Consider the following 14893-nt stretch of genomic DNA (forward strand, 5'->3'; position numbering starts at 1 on the left):
CGTGCAAGTAGAACGGAAAGGCTCCGCCCGAGCCCGGCCCCCCAGGGTGGAGGAGGGGCCGGCCGAAGCTCCGCCCACTCGCGCGGGGGGGCGTGAGGGCACTGCTGCAGGCGCGCATTCTGGCTGTCCCCAGGCGCAGGCTACGGTCTCGCCGGCCAACGCCAGGGATGCTCCGGAGACCCCAGAGTCCCGAATTTGGATCCGTTAAGATGGTCCGGCCTTCCTTCTCAGGTGTTTAATAGTGGCAAGGCTGGACGTCCGGTAGTGCCCTCACCCAAAACTCTCCTTTTCCCTTATTTGTATATATTTAAAAGATTAATCGTTGTGTTCCTCTTTTCTATCTCTCTCCCTCCTCCACTATATTGTTATTAACGGACACTAATTCATCCTTAATTATCTCTCAGAAGGAAATCAGATTCTCTCATTGTTTTTTGGGGAGTCATGTTACAGTGTGGGAGTCATGTTACAGTTTTCCACACCAGAACCATCAACATCAGCATTCTGAGGAGAGCTTGTTAAAAATTCGGAATCTTGGGGCCCTATTCAGACTTACTGAATCAGAATCCGCATTTTAAGCAAGATCTATATGCACATCAGAGTTCCAGAGGCAGTGCATTCAAATGAGCTCCTGGGGTCTCCTTCGCTAACATCCTGGAAGGTCCTCTGCTTCATTCCTGAGATCCTCTATTTCCCGAATCTGTATCTTCCCTTTTCTTGATTTTATGCGGTCATTTTGTAGAAGATACCTTCCAAGAGCTTCTTGAGCAATATTACAGGCCGGTGTCTTCTTTTTTCCCCTTTTCATTAGAACTTGCATGTCTGTAACTGTCTTTATTCTGACTTAATATAGAATTCTCCTTTGAAAATAATTTTTTTAAAAGATTTTCTTTATTTCACAGGGAGAGAGAGATCACAAGTAGGCAGAGAGGCAGGCAAAGAGAGAGAGGGGGCAGCAGGCTCCCCGCTGAGCAGAGAGCCCGATGCGGGGCTTGATCCCAGGACCCTGAGATCACGACCTGAGCCGAAGGCAGAGGATTAACCCACTGAGCCACCCTGAAAATATTTTTAATATTTTAAAATTTAATATTTTATAAAATATTTAATATTTTATAAATATTAAATATAAATATTTAATATTTTAAATTATAATTATGATTTATATCTTTATAATTATAAATTATAATTTATAAAATTATATTTATAAAAAATTATAATTTATAAATTATAATTATAAAGATATAAATTATAAATTATAAATATTTAATATAGATATTTAGTATTTTAAAATTTTTAATCAGAATGTTAGAGGTTTTGCTTTACAGTATTTTAGCTTTCAGTATTGCCACTAAGAAATCCTACCTCATGATTCCAGTTCTTTATGGGTGACTGACATTTCCTTCCTTCCTTCCTCCTTCCCTTCCTTCTTTCCTTCCTTTCTCTATTTCTCTCTCTCTCTCTTTCTCCCTCACTTCCTCCCTTCCTTCTGTTTTTAAACAACACAGATTTACTATCTTACCATGCTGGAGGCCAGAATACAAAATCAGTATCAACCAGGCTAAAGCCAAAAAATAGGGAGACATTTACCTACTTCATCCTTGGGTGACTAATTTCTCTGTGTGTAACCTGTTTCTGTTTTGTTTTGTCTCAAGAAGTTTTAGGTTTTTCCTCTTTATTCCCAGCATTCTCAGACACAATCATGTATCTTGGTTGTGGGTCTTTTCTCATTTTTTACTGAGCTGGTGGTATTTGGTTGGCTGTTTTTCATCTTGAAACCGTGTTGTTTAGTTCTGGAAGTTTTTCTGGTGTTGTTTATTTAATAATTTTCTCTTTTCTATTTTATGTTCTTCAGTTCTGGAGCTTTGGCTGATACTATTTAGTTGCTAATTTCCTCTTTTTTTCCCTTCCCTCACTGTACCTCTTCTTTTTCGGAAATTTGTTGTTCAGATGTTTGATCTTGAATGATGCTTTTCTCATTTGTCTGTTCTGTTTTGTATCTCTTTTGTCTTGTTCCACTTTACTGGATGATTTTCTCAATTTAATTAGACAGATATTATATCAAAAAATTTTTTAATTATATAGGCATGCCTTGGAGATACTGTGGGCTTGGTTCCAGACCATGGCAGTAAAGCAAATATGGCCATAAAATGAGTCAAGTGAGTTTTTTTATTTTCCAGTTTATATAAAGTTATGGTTATAGTATACTGTAGTGTAACAAATATGCAATAGCATTATGTAAAAAAATATACATCCCTTAATTTAAAGATAATTTATTACTAAAAAATGCTAATTTTCATCTGAAATTTGAGCAGAATCTTTTTGTTGGTGGAGGGTGTTTCCTTTAAGTTGATGGCTGCTGATCAAGGTGGTAGTTACTCAAGGTTCAGACAGCTGTGGCAATTTCTTAAAATAAGAAAACAATGAAGTTTGCCACATCAGTTCATAACTGGGTGAACTGGGGAGGCCCGTGAGTCCTCAGGTCTCCAACCAACCCATGCCCAGGATGTTGCTGGAGGCTCCTGGTCTCGTCGCAAGAAAAGAATTCAAGGATGGACCCGGCACGCTGGTTGAGTGGTGCATGTGAAGAGTTTACATATTATTAAAGAGAGTACACTCTCAAGATGTGAGGGGGGCAAGCTCAGGGCTGTTCCCCCACCTCCTGGGTTTTGGTCTCTATACTTCATTGACAGTTGTTAACTAGGGGGTGGAATATTTATTATTTGAGGAGGGGATTTTTGGGAGGGAGTAGAGTTTTATACCTTTTCTCCCTTACTTGGTCAGTATGACTGACATTTTTCCCCCTCTATTCCCTTATTTCCCTCCCTTCCCTCCCTTTTTGAAGCAACCCAGATTTATTATCTTACAATTTTCGAGGCCAGAGTTTTTGTTTTGTTTCAGGGATTTTTAGGTTTTTCTCTTTTGGATCTGAGAAAGTGGATGCAATGGTAAAAGCTAGTTTATTCAATACTGCTGCCAGATTTCACAGGGTGGTTTTGTGATGAGCACATCTCCCCCAAGGGGCTAGCACCAAGGGCTCCTATTATTCCAGCCTATATAAGGCCTATTGCCCTTCAGATTCCAGTGTGGGGTTGGGTAGAATTATATATTGAGACTCCTGGGGAAACCACATACCCCAGGGTGTAGCTACTCTGATGTTTGAGGTTATCAGTGCAAAAAAATCTTCGAGCCATATGGGTTGGGTGCAGATTGGTTGCTGTAGGGGACGCCTGGGTGGCTCAGTCAGTGTAGAGTCTGATTATGGCTCTTGGGTCGTGATATCAGGATCCTGGGGTCCGACTCCGTGCTTTGCAGGGAGCTTGCTTTGCCTCTCCCTTTGACCCAAGCCCCGCTTGTGCTCTCTCTGTCTCTCTCTCACATAAATAAATAAAACCTTTAAAAAAAAAAGAAAAAGAAGAAGAAGAAGATTGGCTCCTATAGGTTATGAGAAGGAGATAATTGAAAAGGGCACATAAAGTTATGGGATAACTCACTGTTTTCAGTTTCTGGAACTGCTGGGCCCACCTGGAAGAGTTATTGTGTGTGCAGTTGGCATGTAGACGTCCTCCTTTTATTCTGGGGGAATTTATGAGCATAGTTGAGGGTAAAATTAGAGTGATCATAGGTGTACAGTGCAATTATATTATATTATGTATGTTATATTATTATATATTATATCCAAAACATGGATATAATATTGGGGTTTTTTGTGGACAGATGGATCTGGCATAAGCCCAGTGGGTGACATCACAATCTGCATTCTTTCTCTCCCTTTTTAAAATAAAGGTTTTATTTATTTGTGTCAGAGAGAGAGAGCGCGCACACGAGTGGGGGAGTGGCAGGCAGAGGAAGAAGCAGGCTCCCTGCTGAGCAAGGAGCCCTACATGGGACTCGATCTCAGGACCTTGGGATCACTATTTTTATTTTCTAAACAAGCATACCACGTTTTGCACTTAGCTCATTGAACTGAGACATTGGAAAATTGTTTGACAGTCCAAGAATTTTGAGTTACTCCCATAGTAAAATGAGGAAGCGCATTACTTGGAAGCTGACCCATCTTTTGGATTTGTCTTTGGTGTTATTTGGCAGCACTTACTCAGAAATTAAGTATAAATTAATTCCTGAGATGTCTCAGGCGGTGGGAGTGGATTAAGTTCACACATGTCCGATTTGGGCCAACAAGCATACCATCTAGGGGAGAGGAACTAGGTCCAGTATAATTTTTTGGAGGACAGTTATACGGAGAGAATGAGTGGGGTAAAACAAGGGTAAGAAGGGTCTTTTTGAGGATGTAAATGACAGATTCAAACAGAGAAAGGTTTTCCCCCTGAGAGATTATATTGGAAATATTTATGAGATAGTTTTCCCTTTACCCCTATGGACTTGTGCAAGTTAGAGCAGTGATAAGAACAAGTAAAGGTGTCCATAGAGGATAGGAGGTTTTTATGTGCCTCAGATGGGGGCATTTGTGTGAAGTCTATGTTTCAGTCCTCTTCAGGGTGTATGCCTCACCTTTGGATGGACTGGAGGAGTGGAGGTGGTCTAACCCTTCCCCCAGAGATGTTCTGGTAACATGGATCCTGGTGACTTCCTTCATAACCCGTGACAGGTCAATTCCTAAAAGACTGTATCAGCTAAGGAGGTTAATGGGTCTCTTCCCAAATGAGAGGAGTTGTGTGTTCCCTTGATGATTTTCCACTGGGATCCATGGGGAAGTGTCACCTTTTGGTCCTGTGTTCATCATCTCTCAGAATTTAGTTGGTAGACATTGTACTGAGCCCAGTTTATTTTCCTTTCTGTATATTGGGGCCTTTGTTGGAAGATTGGCCCATGAGGGAGTAAGGCTGCCCATACTGGGAGGGCTTACAAGGCTGCATTTTTAGCCACATTGCCTGCTCAGTTATTTCCTGTAATAATATCAGTCTTTCCCTTCTGATGGCCTCTGCATTGGATTACAACCACTTCTGTGGGTTCTGGTACTGCTTGTAAGAGATCGAGGATCTCTTGATGATGTTGTATGGGGAAAGTTTTGACGGTGAAAACCCCTTTTCCAAATGGCAGTATGAGCATGAAGAACAAGAAAGACATACTTAGAGTCAGTGTAGCTCTTTTGTCCTTCCCTAGTTTTAAGGCTCTTAGTTAAGGCCATGAGCTCAGCCTTTGTGCCTCTGTATGGGGGAAGACCTTCTGCTTCTGTGACCTGGTGAAGGTCTACCATGGTATGGCTGGCCCCTTTAATCCTTCTTTATAAAACTGCTGACATCAATAAACCATATATGGTCCGAGTTATCAAAGGTTGGTCTTTTAAATCTGGCTTATTAGAATAGACCTGTTCTATGGTTTCCATACAAGCATGAGTAAGTTTTCATCTCCTTCAGTTGGTAAGTAGCCAGGTTAGGAATTTGACATAGTTTAAGGATCACCTCTGGAGTAGTGTCTGGTATTTAGTAAGGTGCCCTCCCGTTAGCCAGTGTGTTCTTTAATCTCTAGGTCTCCCTGTACCTGGTGTGGAGTCTGTACTTCCAGGGAGTGACCAAAGGTTAATTTTGTGACTTCGTCCACCAGCAGCACATCAGCAGCAGCTGCCCTCAGACATCCCAGCCATCTGGTTGCCACTATGTTCAGTTGTTAAGAAAAATAAGCCACTCGCTGTAGGGCTGGCTCTAAGTTTTGAGTAAGTACCCAGTGTGAAGGGCTTTAAGTTTAGGAATTCTCAGCACAGGGGCTCTTGAGAGGAGGCTCCTTTCTCCCCCACCCCCAGACTCTAGTTTTTTTGAAAAGCCACTTGTGTTTTCTTGTTCATTTAAGCGGGTCAGAATCTGGCCCCTTTAAAACATCATACAGGGCCTTAGCTATCAGTTCAAACCCTGCCATCCAGATTTGGCAAAAGCCTGGCAACCCTAGAGACATTCTAAGCAGCTTGTTTTGTTTGTGGTGGACCCACGCGCAGTAAAACTTCTTGGCACTTCAAGGAAAGCATCCGCTTTCCCAGGGTCAGATCATGTCCCAAGTAAGTTACTTCCTGTTTGGAAACTGGGTCTTTGTTACGGCATCTTTATGCCCTCGTTCTCCCAGAAGATGAGAACTCAGATAGTGTTTTTGTCTGATTCGTCCTTACAGGGGCTACAGATGAGTATATCCTCTGCATATTGTGAGAGTCTTGGTGGTTAAAGTGAGCTCTGAGTGCTCTGAGAAGAGCTTTGCCTGGTAGGTGGAAACTCCCTAAAGCTCTGTTGGGGGACTGTCCAGGTGTACTGCCGAGTTACATTGATAGATAGATCAGTCTATTTAAAGGCAGACAAATACTGAGATTTTGGATGTAAGGGTATGCAAAAGAAAACATCCTTAAAATCCTGGACTGGGAACCAAGTAGTGCCTTTAAGTACCTGGGTTAAGGGGCGCCTGGGTGGCTCAGTGGGTTAAAGCCTCTGCCTTCAGCTCAGGTCATGGTCTCAGGGTCCTGGGATCGAGTCCACATCAGGCTCTCTGCTCAGCAGGGAGCCTGCTTCCTCCTCCCTCTCTCTCTGCCTGCCTCTCTGCCTACTTGTGATCTCTATCTGTCACATAAAATAAATAAAATCTTTAAAAAAAAAAAAGTACCTGGGTTAAGACAATGTAGAGTGTAGAGATTAGGCCCAGTGGGGTAGAGAGGAATGGCAGCCTTGTTTATAGCCCAGAGGTCCTGGACTGTCCAATATTCCCCATTTGGTTTTAAAACTGGTAGGATGGGAGAATTGCAGGGAGACTGGCATGAGGCTAGCAGGCCACATTTGGGGAACTTGTCTAGTAGGGGCTGAAGGACTCACTGGATTTCGGGTTTAATGGGATACTGGTGTTTGTAGAGATAAGTATTTTAGTCCCATAAGGTAATTTTTGCAGGTATTGCAAATATTGTTTTCTTGGAATTCCTTTGTCCCACACCTGGAGATTAACTTGGTCCCAGATTTGGGGGAACATATTATCAGGAGGATCTTACTTGAGTGGTAGTAGGGGAGGGTGCAAGCTAGCAGGGAAGAAGCCCCTTCCAGGTTAGATCAAATGACTGAGTCAGGCTCCTGAGGTCCTTAGTAAATTTGCTGAGATCCTCAGAAAACTGCCTAAGTGCTCAGGGTGCCGCCTGAGATCTGACATTGAAAAGGAACAGTTACTCTTATGTCTCCTGAGGCCTACCCTCCACTTCCTGTAGGGGGCAGGGGAGCGCTTTCTCTTGGCCTGACTCTGTTAAAGGAAGACAGTTGGTGGGAGGTGGGGCGTGGGGGGTAGAATTCCTTTGGCTGGAGTCCACAGCTTTAGGGTGTTGCTCTAGGTTTTGCCTTGTTCCCTGAAGGCCCAAATGGACCTTCCCTACTGTGCATGTTTATATTTTTTAGGGTCATCCCTGAGGGCTGTAAAGACCTAGATCTAAAGGATCTCTGCTCACTTTTCTAGTCTCTTAAAGAAGAGATCAAGTTGCAATATAGGGTTACAGTTAAGACTACTATTTTCTGGCCCTACTTGCCCATCCTCTAGCTTATATTGAGGCCAAACAGTAGTACAAAAGAAGGTAAATGTTTTTAGGCTTTTTAGGATTTTTTTTTTTAAAGATTTTATTTATTTGACAGAGATCCCAAGTGGGCAGGGAGGCAGGCAAAAACAGAGAGAGGGGAAATCAGGTTCTCTGCTGAGCAGAAAGCCAGATGCAGGACTTGATCCCAGGACCCTAGGATCATGACCTGAGCTGAAGGCAGAGGCTTTCACCCACTGAGCCACCCAGGCATCCCTTTTTAGGCTTTTTAATGAGAGTTGATCCCAGTGTCTGAAAGTGCATCCCAGGGGGAAGTCTTTGGGGTGGAGGTAGAATTTCTCATTGTCTTCAGGGAGAGAATTGACTCCTGTAACCAAAAAAGGAGCAACTAAATAAGGGTTTACATTGTTAGAAACCCAGAGTCCTATTTTCCTGCAGAGAGTTAGCTCCCTCCTTCTAGGGAACCTGATAAGGATCTCAGGTAGGTACTCTCCCGGAGAGTTCTGATGGTGAGTGAAACTTGGGCATCCCCAACCTGCAGTACCTTTGTCTCTGTCATCACAGCTGTGGCCACCATATTGTGTGATGACCCTGCTGGCCTTGGTGTCCTAGAACACGATGCTTCATCCTGGTGTCTGCAGTCTTGGAAGCGGAAGCCTTCCTGAAGACCCCAATTATAGATGATGCCTGATAATTAGGTCTGATGCCTTGGCGTGAATCCTTCAGGAATGGGCATCATCATGACTCCAGGATCTCTGAATATCCCATTATCTTTGTTCTGATAGGCCTCTCAGCAGTTGGTGACAAACAATGGCCACCAGGGCGAGGTCCCTTTGATTGTTTAAATATTTCTTGTCTGACCCATGGGTATCTGTTGGTCTCTCCCACTTTGCTATCACTTCCCGTGAAACCAACCTCTTTTTTTCCAATTCTCTTTGTATCCTTGAATTGTTTGGGTTGAGTCCTATTTAATTAAGTGATGAATAAGGCAGACCCATAGGGAGAATCTCAATAGCTGGAGTCTTTTGCCAGGGAGTAAAATGGTTATAGTCTGTTTTATGGTAGCTTGCACACATACAAAAGTCTGAGTTGGTAATCTTTCAGGACCTTTGCAATAGATGGCGAGACATCTCAGGTCCTGGTGCCCCTTTTCCAACAAAGGAAATTGTTGAAATGGGAATGAGAAAAAGTGGCTAAAGCTAGGCTAGAGTGGGGTAAGGGGGCATTAGATCCGAGTGTCCCACACCTAAGAAACAGATTTTGCAGAGATAGACACAGCTTGGGAATATCAGACAGTGCTGTTGGGAAAATGGCGCTGATGGGCTTGCCTGATGCAGGGTTGCCACAAACTTTGATTTGTTAAACAAAAAACAAAAAACCTGCAATATCTGCAAAGTGCAATAAAGCAGAGGGCAATAAAATGAGGTATGACTGTAATTTCTTTTTTTTTTTTTTTAAAGATTTTATTTATTTATTTGACAGAGAGAGAGATCACAAATAGGCAGAGAGACAGACAGAGAGATGAGGAGAAGCAGGCTCCCCGCTGAGCAGAGAGCCCCATGCGGGACTCGACCCCAGGCCCTCGGGATCATGACCCGAGCCGAAGGCAGAGGCTTAACCCACTGAGCCACCCAGGCGCCCCTATGACTGTAATTTCTAAGTGCTCTTTTTATTTTCTGTTCTTTTTATAGCATCATGTTCTTTTTTTAAAAAATGGATATAGCGCCTCTAATGTCTGAGACATAAATTATAAGTTTTTAAAAAATGTTTTCTACATACTCCTGCATTGGTGTTGATTCTTTTCTGTCTTTTTTGGCTGTTTGTTTATTTTATATTTTTAGAAGATTTTATTTATCTGTTAGAGAGACAGAGACAGCATTGAGTGGGTAGGGGATCAGAGCGGGAAGCAGGCTCCCTGCTGAGGGACTCGATCCCAGGACCCTGAGACCATGACCCGGGCTGAAGGCAGAGATGTAACTGACTGAGACACCCAGGTACCCCTGGTTGTGTGTTTATATTTAGCCTCTGTCCTTCATACTAGTGGTGTTTCTCGATTGTGGGGTGATCCTTGCTGTCAATTCATATATAAAAGCCATACTCTAAAAAGGTGCTTTCAGGACAAGAGCAGGGTTTAACAACTGCTGAGCACATTCTAAGATGATGGGGCAAGGGCCCACCTGTTTTCTTCCAGGGAATAACCTAGTTACTTGCTTTGGGAATCTACTGGTTTTCTTGGAGCACAATGGGGAAAGGAGCCTGGAAATTGTAATAATTTCAGTATATACACCTTCACCAAACCCACTATTCCATTATGGTATCTTTACCTTAAGCTGTGGCTGGTGTCCCTGAATCCATGGTCCTCCAGGTGTGATATTTCCAAAAAAAGAAATGATTCCGCAGGTTCCAGGTCGGGAGTAAGTGATTAGAGAATGTTCCCCTGACCTTGTCTGGTGTGGTGGGGAATCCTTCAATCCAACTGCCTCCAGGACTTTTAACCTTTTCTTTCAGCTCACACCATCTGGGATATTTAGTGCTTTCAGTTCCTAAGCATTTGTGAGCTTTTGCAATGTCAATTAGGTTGCTTCCAGGCGTTGCCTCTGAAAACACTTGGGTATCAGTTTCCTCTGGGCTGTGTGAGTGTTCACTAGTCTATATGTTTAGCTCTGTATTAATCTGCTAGAACTGTCATAATAAATTACCACAAACTGAGTCGTTTAAAACAATGGATATTTATTCTCTCACAGTTTGGGATGCTAGAAATTCTGAAGGCAGAAGGTTGGTTCCTTCTAGGGGCTCTGAGGGCTCCATGACTCTCTCTCAGCTTCTGGTGGCTGCTTACAGTACCTGGCATTCCTTGGTTTGTGTATGCATCACCCCTGTCTCTGCCTCCATGAGCACATGGTGTTCTCCCTATACCCAAATTTCCCTCTTTTTATGAGGACGCTTGTTGTTACGTTAGAGTCCACTCTGATCCAATATGACCTCATTTTATCTTGATCATATCTGCACAGACCCTATTTCCAAATAAGGTCACCTTCACTGTATCTCAACACATGTCAGTCAGTTTCTAAAATTCTATGCATTTTTCTGTTGTTTCCTTTCCAGCTTTCTTTGTTCTTATGGGTCTATATTCCCTATTCATTTATTTTCTCCTGTTTTTGTTTTAGTGAGGCTTTTATAGAAAGAGGAGGAAAGTGGATATTTTCGATATGCTGTGTTAACGGAGGGTTTATTATTGCTATTTTTAGTTAAATTGTACCAGATTGGCAAGTAAGACCTATAAAACTCCACTTAGTATGCATACTTTCAAGTTCACAACTAAAACTTTGCTTTGAATAATAGTTCAGATAATTTTGTAATGATTTTTGATAGAATGTAAATGAAATTTCTATTTTACCTCCACATTTAATGTTTAATGTCTTTCATTCGGTTTGCACATTTATTCCATAATAATGTTATGGAACTGATAGATTTTACGAAATTTGGTGTACTTCTTCAGAGTATCAGTGTCCACCACCCTGAAACAAAGAAATTATTGATAAGTGTTTTCATTTATTATTGCTTTATTTATATAGGCACAGATATAGCAATTTTTGACAGAATTTGGTGAACTTTAGCACATCAGTATTGTTATATAATGATATAGTATTTACCATGCAGTAGTACTGTTCTCTGTGCTTTACATATATTGACTTATTTAATCTTCTTATCAATCCTTAGGGAAATTACTATTTTTATCCCCATTTTACAGATAAGGCAGCTAAGACTCAGGTCAAATGGGTTGTTCAAGGTCATATGGCAGGTTGGGAGATAGCATTCGAACCCAAATAGTTTGACAGTCCAGAATGCTGTCAACACTGTGTAATATTGCCTCTTTGCAATCAATGTGATTTACCCAGCTATGTAGTTGCACTGAATAAAGTCTATAGTCCAGAGAAGCACGTGCATTTTTAAATCCTGTTTGAATTAATGTAGGAAATTTATATCTGAAGGATGTATCTTTTTGGCTATATACTCTGAACATCCCCTTAATCAGGAGGGCAGAGTGTTGGGTCCCTTGTTTTCCAAATGGTTAGTAAAAGAGGAAATAAGGAGATGCAACAATTATTTCCAGCTGCCTTCTTCAAATTGGTTGGCATGTTTGTCACTCCTTTGGAGAAAATAACTTATTTTCTTGCCTCCTAGGGTGTTGGAGAAGGTCACTGAAAGGATGTGACCTCTATTTGATTCTTGAACTGGACCTGGGCAATCTGAGGCTCCTCATCCCTTCTTCTGTCCCTGGCATGTGCATTATCCTTGCCTTCCCACACTAGAAGCTGAACCAAAGACAGAGCCTTAAGATAGTAATGTGTTATTGAGACCATATGGACATATATGTGACTAAGCCCATTTAAGGCCTCTGTATAAATTTCAGGATTCTGGAAGGCAGTTGAAAAGGTCTACTTGTCTTGTAGCCACCCAAGACAAGCCTCATGTGCAAGTTCCCTTGTTTATTAAACCTGCAGCCTACAAATTTGGAGTGGTTGTGGTGCTTTCCAACTGGATGGGGACCGGGGGCATGGGTGGTGGAAGAATTCACCCAAGGCAGAATAAAGAGAATTCACATGGGTGGTGGAAGAATTCACCCAAGGCAGAATAAAGCGGAAGTTTATTGAATAGCCGTAAGGGAGCTGTGGGCGGGACAGCAAAAGAGAGATTGCCACAAGGTGGTGGTGAGGGGCTATAGTTATAGGGTGGAGGGAGGAAGTATTGGAACCTGTGGAATTTTCCTTTTTTGGTAATCTTATAAGTAGCTGATTGGTTAATTAGGGCCTATGGCTATTTTCCAAATAGATCGCTTAATGAGCCTGTTTGAGTTCAGCTTGGTGGTCACTGTAGACGCTTTTGCCGTGGTCAAGTTCTTATTGCTCAAGCCTGTTGCCTCTATGGTGGTCTGCCTCTTATTATTATTTTAAATAAAAATGTATTTGTGAGACAAAACAGTTTCCCTCAAATTAAGCTACAATAGGGACGCCTGGGTGGCTCAGTTGGTTGGGCAGCTGCCTTTGGCTCAGGTCATGGTCCCAGCGTCCTGGGATCGAGTCCCATGTTGGGTTCCTTGCTCAGCAGGGAGCCTGCTTCTCCCTCTGCCTCTGCCTGCCATTCTGCCTGCGCTCGCTCTCTCTCCTTCTCTCTCTCTGATAAATAAATAAAATCTTTAAAAAAAAAATTAAGCTACAATATGTCTATAGGTTTGAATAAGACTGCTGACCTTGCCAGGAGAGAAAATTATATTTATTTGGGTTGTTGTTCTTTTTGTGCCAAATTGGTGATGATGTGGTTATCACCAACAGACTTTAAAATAGATGTTTTTGTTGGTGTTGGTACTGGTGGGCTTCTATAGAAAAATCCTCTATATGAAAATGGAAGTGTTTGGTGATTGCTAGAACCTTTGATTTTCCGGCAAAGAATTATAATATGATATTTTAAGATACATCTTTTTAATTAGAAATGTAAAAGAAGGTGAAGGAGCAGGAGGCTGGCTGAGGACAAAGCAAAGGCTGGCGCCTTGTACCCCCCCCTTCACCCGCTCCCCTCCGTATGTGTAACATTCCTCAGGCACCCCTGACTGCCATAAAACGATAAATAGTTAACTTGCAGAGATCACAGTCCTGCAAGGTAGGAGTCTCCCTTGGTTTGCAAATGTCCTTGAGATTACAACAAAGAAGTTACCTTATCGATAGCCCTAATGTCACCCTCCCCTCCATAAAAAACCGAAGGAGGCGGAGGTAGAAGGAAAAGTAAATAAAGTTAAATTTCTTCTAAACCTAATCCTCACTAACAAGGATGCTTGATAGCAGGAATGTAACATTCCACCAGGAGACTCCCAATTGTCTTTACTTGATAAGTAACCAGGCCTTCAATATCCTGGTAGTGCTTTTTTTTCCGCATGCGTGGGCTAACCGGCCAGTTCTGCTTCTGTAAGATTGCTTTGTCTGCTTTCACACGGGGTCCCCTGACTCAATCCACTGATAACAAGTATGCCTGTTCAAACTATCAATCAATAAGCTCAGCCCTACCCGAAACTTGTTTGTACCTGTCTATAAAAAACCCTGCACCAACCCAGCTCTGGACCTCTCGGCGTTACGACCCTTGCTGATTGGCTTTGACTCACGTCTCTGGTGGTCTTTTAAGGTGGGGGTAATATTCAATTGGCACTTCAAAGGTACATGGACATGGCTCTGTAGAATTCTAAAGAATGAGAATTCAGGTACGAGCTATGAGAACTATAGCGTGACAAGTAAAATAAATGTTAAGATGGCATAGTGTAAGGTTCTAAAGCCAAATAAAATGCTAAAAAAGGATTCTAACTATAATACAGATTGAGAAAACACACACACACTGTAGCGATAGTAGTGATGAATACATAACTCTTTTAGAGCTTAAAGTTGCTGGATATACTACTATTTAGGTTGTAGGCTTGTAGAGTTGCTTCAAATTAAAGACAAGACAGGATGCTACTTAGGCATTCCAGGTCTTGGGATACAGCCATACTTGGCACTAAAGCAGAATTTAAGGCATGATAGCCACATAAAGTGGCCCATATGTAGAATTTCATCCTTAGGCAAGTCAATTCGTAAGGCTTTGAATGGTGGAAACCATTCATCCTGGCAATCAAGAATGAGATGAATCCTTGTGACTAAGGTCATTACCCACCCCCAGAGAATAACATTAGCTTTGAGAAGGCTCAGACCCCATAGGACATTTAGATACCCAGCCTATCCTATCAAAAGGACTCCTTTTGGGAACTGTTGATCATTGGGAACCAATTAGGGAGATCCAGGTGACTTCCAAATTGCCAGATTAAAAGGCAGTAGAAGCATCAGGCATTCAGTAGTTGCTACATACATCAAGCATCCGGTAGTTGCTACACTGATGGGTTGCAGATGAGCTGTCTCATTAACCTTTGACACCACATGCTTATCCTCTCTGTAACCACTTGACCATGGCAAACTACCCCACTAATCAGTAACGAAACTCTGGTCTGCTCACCCATGCTTAATCCAGATCAGTAGCCCTGGGAATATGTAGCCCTTAGTCAGCCCTAGGTGGATGATCCAGATACATCTTAAAACTTCAAAGCATCCCAAATCTTCACATTTACTCTGGGTATAAAGTCCAGCTGATTCACCAGTCCAATTTTTTCTTTTTTTTAAAGATTTTATTTATGTATTTGACAGACAGGATCACAAGTAGGCAGAGAGGGGTGGGGAAGCAGGCTCCCTGCTGAGCAGAAAGCCCGATGCAGGCTCCATCCCAGGACCCTGGGATCATGACCTGAGAAGAAGGCAGAGGCTTTAACCGACTGAGCCACACAGGCGCCCCTCAGTCAAATTTTTTCTACCACAATTTCTT

General features: G+C 42.3%; 1 long non-coding RNA gene across 1 annotated transcript; it reads left to right on the forward strand.

Moving 5' to 3' along the window:
* Nucleotides 1-3: 3 nt before the first annotated feature.
* On the forward strand, nt 4-12000 carry LOC101680179. The gene is made up of 3 exons (XR_199862.3): nt 4-231; nt 2080-2153; nt 11684-12000. It is a non-coding gene; the product is annotated as an uncharacterized LOC101680179 (long non-coding RNA).
* Nucleotides 12001-14893: the final 2893 nt, after the last annotated feature.

This window comes from Mustela putorius, unplaced genomic scaffold (genome assembly GCF_011764305.1).
Source record: "Mustela putorius furo isolate JIRA1106 unplaced genomic scaffold, ASM1176430v1.1 tig00000242_pilon_pilon_pilon, whole genome shotgun sequence".
NCBI classification, from domain to species: Eukaryota; Metazoa; Chordata; class Mammalia; order Carnivora; family Mustelidae; genus Mustela; species Mustela putorius.